Consider the following 6634-nt stretch of genomic DNA (forward strand, 5'->3'; position numbering starts at 1 on the left):
CTGCTGCAAAAGACTTCTTTCAAGTGTTAAAAAGCAAAGACGTCACTTTGAGGACTAAGGTGCACCTGACCCAAGCCATGGTATTTTCAATCGCCTCATATGCATATGACCAAAGTAGAATTGATGCTTTTGAATTATGGTGTTGGTGAAGAATATTGAACATATCACGGACTGCCAGAAGAACAGATAAATGTCTTGAAATAAGTACAGGCAGAATGCTCCATAGAAGCGAGGATGGCGAGACTTTGTCTCAAGTATTTAGGACATGATCAGGAGAAATCAGTCCCTGGAGGAGAACATCATGCTTAGTAGAGAGTCAACGAAACAGACTTTGAACGACATGGATTGACACAGTGGCTGCAACAATGAGCTCAAGCATAGGCTTGTGAGAATGGCGCAGGACCCGGCAGTGTTCCTTGTTCTGTGCATAGAGTGGTTACCAGCCAGAACCCAAACAACAGCAACTAACAAAGTCCCAGAAACACTAACACTAGCCTGTCTTCTCAGTAGCCAGTGGGAGATGCTCCGGTCACATGCAACACACTCCAGTACTGCAGTCTAGAAATTCGTACAGGAAGATCATTTATAGAACCATTCCCCCTAGAAAACAAAAGCACTTCACGATAAACCCCAGCTATTTTAGAATATTTGACTACAAACAAAGAAGTTTTTCAAAAGGTTTCTTGGAAATTCATATGCTTAGAAAAACACAAAATCTTGTAGACTCACCGTTAGATACCCGTAAAGGAACTTACAACGAACAACAACCTTTGCATACAAAGAAACGAAACATAGGCCGATCTTGTATTCCTTTCACGATCCTTGTAAAAAGTCTGCATGTCAGCATACACACACCCGTTTCCACATTATAACTACACAAAAAAATTTTTGTACATCAGTGAATAACTAAAACAACATAAAGCGCAACCTCACCAACTCCAGAAATTCAACAATATGGTCTTATTTTTGAACAACGACTAATTTCCCCGAAAAGGGTGCACCGTTTCTGGAAGCACTGCAATACCAGATCGATGCCTGGAGTGGACGAAGCAAGCTTCTATTCCATCTCCTAATTCCAAAAATCCATTTAATATATTGTCCTCGGAAAGAGAACGTATCAGATATTAAACTGATAAGAACAGATACTACACTTGATCTTAGCCAAAAGGCCGAGAAGCGATAACAAAAGGTAGTCGCTCCAGCTAGCCTTAGCCTCGCTGTCCCTTTTACAGTTATGGTGACTGTCTAGCGTAATGATAAGTTTTTTTGAATAAGTAACTTCTCTAAAGATAGATTTTCCATTATTGCTACTTAGTAATAGTAGGTAGTCTTTTGGAAACAGACCTTAAATTTACCGCTTGACTTGCGTGCTCACGTGGCAAGATTCGGAGTGAGTTTTGCATAAACCCGCCCCTCTGTGACCCTCCCCCTCTTTTTTTTAAAAAATTCTTGGGATTGGCCCACGTACAACACGTGATTTCAACCGCCGTACGGTGTCTTTTTCTCACAGATTGTGGCATTAGATTCCCAGCCTAGTTTTTATTGCTGCTGGGGGGCTCCCACTGGGAGGTGACGTTAGTCGTTGAAGATTTCGTGCGGCCTCTGGCCGCGTCCCTCTCCCGGGAGAGTATCTGGAGCGGCCGCGGGGCGGTTAGAGCACAGGCTTTGGAGCCGAAAGAATTGGGCTAGGATCTCTCTTCTGTCAGTTCCTCACTTGATGGCGTGTACTCGCCTCCTGTCTCCTCCTCTGTTAAGAAGGGGAAAAAGTAGCACGCACCTCAAGGGGGTTGTTGTGAGAATCGAGAACTTGCGGGTGAGGCGCGTGGCCGTGCTCTGGGCACAGAGCTGTCAATGAAGGTTGACCTTTCTGATTGTGTTTCCCTGGGCACCCTGAGGCTCCCAGTTCCCTTAGGCACCTCTCCCGTGACTTGCCATAATATCCACCCCATCCCATCTATCCCTTGCTGTTTGGATCATGAGGAGCCCCGGTGGCACAGTGGTTAAGCGCAGGCCATCGCCTCAAAGCAGAGGAGGTTGTTCCTGGATTTGGGGGAGGCAATGTAGATAAACAAAGCGGTTCTTTTACGGGCTCAAAGCAAAGCCCCGCTCGATGAAAGGGATTAACCTTAGACCTGGCTGGGAAGGGACCTGCGGTCTAGTTTCCTTGGAAACTATATTAATGCAAATGCGAAATGTTATGTTTGAAGGCCTCTGTCAAATAAGAAATCCGGATTTAGTAAGGAGAGACTTTATTCGAAAAGATTCTTGTGAAAGGGGCGAGGGGTGAGGGAGAACAATCACAACAGGGAGACTACTCTGACCATAGATCTGTAAGAGTGTCATTGGGCACAAGTTTGGTTTTTATACCTATTGAAGCCATTGCTGTGGAGTCGATTCTGACTCATAGCGACCCTATAGAACAGAGTGACTGCGGGAAGCCAGTAGAAACTGCAAAAGGCAAAGAAGTAGATTCTCCCCTAGAACCTCCAGAAAGGAATACAGCCCTGCCAACGCCTTGACTTTAGCCTGGTGAGATTGGTATCAGACTTCTGATCTACAGAACTGTAAAATATTAAATTTGCATTGTTTCATACTACCAATTTTGTGGGTAATTTGTTACAGGAGCAAAAGAAAACTCATTCTGGAATTAAAGCCAGTTAAGCTATGTAAGAAGTTGGCTGCTAACAGAAAGGTCAGCAGTTGGAATCCATCAGGTGCTACTTGGAAATCTTATGGGGCAGTTCTACTCTGTCCTATAGGGTAGCTATGAGTCGGAATCAACTCAACAGCAACGGGTTTGATTTGGTTTTGGTTTAAGCTACTCAAAGGTCCCTGGGTGGCACAAATGGTTCGCATTCAACTACTAACCTAAAGGTTGGCTGTTCAAACCCACCCAGCAGCTCCATGGAGGAAAGGCCTGGCAATATGCTTTTGTGAAGATTACAGTCAAGAAAACCCTGTGGAGGTCAGTTCTACTCTGTAACACATGGGGTCGCCATGAATCAGAATCAACTGGACAGCAATGGGTTTTTTTTTCAGCTACTTGATCAGCAGAATGGTAAAGGTAATTAGTTAACTTTCAACTCTGCCTGTCTCTTAACTAGTTTGGTAACTTACCTATATGATTGCTCCTCTTACCTATAGGATGCTTCATTACGCTTCTTCCCAGAGGGCTATAAAAATGGAACCATTCAGAAAATAGAGGCCTGTACTATTTTAACCCCGAGTTACACTACAGAAGTTGTTACTGATTCACACACTGGTAATTCAGGGGAGCCCAGTCTTGGGGGGGGGGAACAGTAGAGAGGGGAGAGTATTTTTATTATCGATTCCAAATGTACTTTTAAAAACAAAGTTGCTAATTGTCTATCTGCAGTTGAATGGATACACAAAATGTAGTCCATACATGCAAGAGAGGATTAGCAAACCAAAACCAAACCTGTTGCCGTAGAGTTGATTCCGACTCATAGTGACCCAATAGGACAGGGTAGAACTGCACCATAGGATCGCCAAGGCTGTAATTTTTATGGAAGCAGACTGCCACATCTTTCTCCTGGGGAGTAGCTGGGGGGTTCAAACTGCCCACCTTACAGTTAGCAGCCGAGGGCTTAAGCACTACGCCACCGGGGCTTCTCAATGGAGTATTACTTAGCCATAAAGAGAAATGAAGTCCTGATGTGTGCAAAACATGGATGAACCTCGAAAACATAATGCTGAGTGAAGTAAGTTGCGAAAGGACAGATACTATATGATATCACTTATGTGAAATTAGCAACTATGTAGAAACCAAAGATTGTTAGTAGTGGGGGGAGGTGGAGAAAGAGGGGGTTTTTGCTTAGGGGCATTAAGTTTATGTTAACAGTAGAATAATTCAGAAAAGGAGAGGGATAATGGTTGCACAACATGAACTTAACCAATGTCACTGAATTGTACATATAGAAATTGTTGAATTAGCAAATGTTTTGTCGTGCATAGTTTCACCTCGATAAAAATTAAAAAGAAAACCAAAGCTGTGGATTCTGTTAATGGTGGTGGAATAATCTGGCAAAAGATAGCGGTGATGGTTACACGTGATGAACGTAATCAATGCCACTGAATCATATATGTAAAAACGGTTGAATTGGCAAATGTCTTGTTATATATTTTTTTTACACAATTAAAAAAAAAAACAAAAACACAAAGCAGTGGATTCTCCATAGGTGACCCTTGTTTATTTTCATCATCAGAGACTTCTGTTAAGTCCTCTCTCTTCTCCTGATTGCATTAAAGGCCGAGATCTCTTTGCACACCATGCCGTCCCCGCTCAGCAGTTTTCCTACCTCTTCTAGGGTTACAGCTGGAGACACCAGGTGCTCATAGTCTAGCCTTCAGCCGACCTTCCTGTAACTGATTTCTCTCTGTGGACTAGAGGGAGCAAAGCTTCAGGTTAATGTCAAAAGGATTTTAACCCTGACTGCACTCAGAACCTCCTGTGCTTGTGCACTGAGAAGACAGGAACAATAGAGTATTAGGGTGTAAAAATGGCGAGGCGCAGGCATCTTCATCTAATTTCACAAGAGGGAAGGAGAATTAAGATCAACAGTCCAAAGCTGATTCCTATGAGGGAGAGGTCAGAGATACCTCCTCTCTCCAACCTTTTCACCAATTCTGCCACCAGCCTTCTCTCCCACGGCACTCTTCACTTCTCTGCTGGGTTTGATAATTCATTGCAATGGCCACACAACTCACAGACCATACTCACAGTTAAGGTTTAGTAGGGAAGAAACAGGTTACAATTCAGGATCAGAAACAACTCAGGATACAGTTCTTTGATCAGGAAAGCTTCTTGGCCATGCCCACAGGCAAGCCTTTCCCTGGCCATCAGCCCCTCAGGCCTCTTTTGCTGGCCCAGCCTCTGCCCGGCTCAGGCAAGTGTTACAAAGCCCTTTAACTCCACCGATCAGTGCCCAGAGGCACCCCACTCCACTAGGAAGCCTCCTGGCCAAAAGCGCTCAGCTCTCTTGTTCAGTGGGTAGGCACACCCACTGTAACAGCCTTGCTCCATGGGCTGGGAAACACACTGAGCCATCTTGGGTTGGTCTCCTGGTTCTGCTGCTGCCGTTTCTCTGCTGCCGCTTCTCACCGTGTTGCCCATATCTGGTGCTACAGTTCTCTCTCTCTGTCTCCTAGGTCTAGGATGTTCTCAGCACAGGGATCCTGGGTCTAAAAGAAGCGCTCCACTCCCAGCTTTTCTTCTTGGTGGTAGTGAGATTCCCCCTTTCCACCTCTGATATGGCTCATTCTAAGCCTAGCCACATGGAAAAACTGACCGAGCCACTCATTAGGGTTCCATATGCCTTATTTGCATGGTTCCACCCCCACAAGGGTGCCATGCACCTTATTTGCAATATTAGCAAGCTATTCAATTCCCTTGGTGGGCCACAATCACCTTATTTGTATAGTCCCACCCAGTTATTTGGTGTGAGTTACAAGACCATGGCAAGAAAGGCCATAGAAAAGTGATCCATTGCACTGCAGGCCTTCCCTTGGATTTTCTAACCATTGGCCCTTTCGTACTTGAAGGATTAACTTCCCCCTCCCAATCATTTTACCAGTCCAAAACAGTCATTAACAGTTAGTCCTTCAGTAGGGCAAAGACTTCTCAGGATGAGGTTACTCAGGTACCAGCCATTCAGGTCTGTTGTAGGTGTCCATCTGATCTGGTCAGGTTCACCAAAAGTCATCTCAGCTTCACAGTTTCTGGTGTCTGATAAAATTTAAGAGAAGAAGATTATTCCCTTGCTCTGAGCCGCACGAGGTATCAGTGTAGCAAAACCTTTAAGGGATTTTAGGTTTGGCCACTGGACTCCAGTCCAGCAATGCCTCCCCCTTAGTCCACTCTTTCACACTTACAGCTTCTTTACAACCGTAATTAACCCTGCCAACAATCAACGCTCACAGCTGAATCATATAATCCTATCAGCATCTTCCACCACCCTCTTCCCCAGACTCATCAGGAAAAGAGGAATCTATTCAGTGGGGATCCTCCCTTGTCCCCCTCATTTTGAGTCTAAGCACACCCACGAAAGCTTGTAAGTCGGCCACTTCATGCCTTTATCTCCCCCCACTTTAGATAGCCAATGTTTAAATTGCCCATCCCTATCAAACCAAAGCAAAGCAAAGATGTCACCTTGAAGATAAGGTGGGCCAGACCCAAACCAAGGTGTTTTCAATTGTCTCATATGCATGCAAAAGCTGGAAAATGAATAAGAAAGACTGAAGAAGAATTGATGCATTTGAATTGTGGTGTTGGCGAAGAATATTGAATATACCATGGATGGCCAAAAGAATGAACAAATCTGTCTTGGAAGAAGTACAACCAGAATGCTCCTTAGAAGCAAGGATGGAAAGACTATGACTCACATACTCTGGACATGTTATCAGGAAGGATAAGTCCCCAGAGAAGGACATCATGCTTGGTAAAGTAGAGGGTCATCAAAAAAGAGGAAGACCCTCAATGAGATGGATTGACACAATGGCTGCGAAAATGGGCTGAAGCATTAACAAGAGTTGTAAGGATGGTGCAGGACCAGACAGTGTTTCGTTCTGTTGTACGTAGGGTCATTATGGGTCAGAACAGGCTCGATGGCACCTA

The 6634-nt window shown here is 44.6% G+C and overlaps 1 non-coding gene across 1 annotated transcript; it reads right to left on the reverse strand.

Annotated features, from left to right (window-relative positions):
- Positions 1–990: 990 nt before the first annotated feature.
- LOC111821895 (U2 spliceosomal RNA) lies at positions 991–1181 on the reverse strand. The gene has a single exon (XR_002825240.1). It is a non-coding gene; the product is annotated as a U2 spliceosomal RNA (small nuclear RNA).
- Positions 1182–6634: the final 5453 nt, after the last annotated feature.

Source organism: Trichechus manatus, unplaced genomic scaffold (assembly GCF_000243295.1).
Source record: "Trichechus manatus latirostris isolate Lorelei unplaced genomic scaffold, TriManLat1.0 scaffold00113, whole genome shotgun sequence".
In the NCBI taxonomy this organism is placed as follows: domain Eukaryota; kingdom Metazoa; phylum Chordata; class Mammalia; order Sirenia; family Trichechidae; genus Trichechus; species Trichechus manatus.